The sequence below is a fragment of the Balaenoptera acutorostrata genome, chromosome 1, assembly GCF_949987535.1.
Source record: "Balaenoptera acutorostrata chromosome 1, mBalAcu1.1, whole genome shotgun sequence".
Taxonomy (NCBI): domain Eukaryota; kingdom Metazoa; phylum Chordata; class Mammalia; order Artiodactyla; family Balaenopteridae; genus Balaenoptera; species Balaenoptera acutorostrata.
The window spans coordinates 98,219,826-98,220,684 of record NC_080064.1 but is presented as its reverse complement, the minus strand read 5'-3'; the positions used below and the strand labels follow the sequence as shown (position 1 = coordinate 98,220,684).

General features: G+C 32.7%; 1 non-coding gene across 1 annotated transcript; it reads right to left on the bottom strand.

Annotated features, from left to right (window-relative positions):
* Positions 1 to 415: 415 nt before the first annotated feature.
* On the bottom strand, positions 416 to 522 carry LOC114236230 (U6 spliceosomal RNA). The gene has a single exon (XR_003622219.1). It is a non-coding gene; the product is annotated as a U6 spliceosomal RNA (small nuclear RNA).
* Positions 523 to 859: the final 337 nt, after the last annotated feature.

Genomic DNA, 859 nt, shown 5'->3' with positions numbered 1-859 from the left:
TATAAGTTTGCACCTTAAGTGCAAATTTAATCTCACACCTTAAGCCAGATTATGAATTCAGTTTTTTAGGGCTGTTGCCTTCCTCTGCTAAACTGCCAAGTTTCAGACAGATTTTCGTGTAATCTTTGGTGAAAGTGAGCAGTATTTCTAGTTCTCTCTTACACTAAGGTGAAACCGTTCGGGGTCTTTGACTTAAAGGGGGAAAGATCTCTTCTTATACTCCCTATTTTGAGCAGATCACAAAATTTTCCTCCTGTACTCCATGTGCCATGAGACTATGAAAACTGATACCCAAGTTCATCTAGTTTGGCAAAGGCCCTCAAATTCATTTTACCTCTCTGGTTCACACCATCACTATATCCCTGGATTGAGAATTTCTTACTTTCTTTACAGCTCAAAAGTGCTTTTTTTTTTTTTAAATATGGAACGCTTCGCAAATTTGTGTATTATCCTTGTGCAGGGGCCATGCTAATCTTCTCTGTATCATTCCAATTTTAGCATATGTGCTGCTGAATCAAGCATTCAACAGTGCTCTTAATAAAACATTTTAAAGTTTTTATCTAGCATCTTAGTTATTTAAAATAGGAAGTTTAGTCTAGTAATATTGTCTGTTGTCTTATCAGAAACAGAAATCCTCTTTTTCTTTTTGAATCAATTTGGATGATTTCTATTATTTTAGAAAATTATCTCCACCACCTACATTTAAAAAATTGATTGGCCTAATTTTTTTTACCATATTATCTCAAGGGCTGTAAAATTTTAACTATATCTGTGGTTATGGCCCAATTTTTATTTATAGTTAATTTGTACATTTCCCCTCTCTTTTTCTTTTTTTAAACTAATTAATTAATTTATTTTT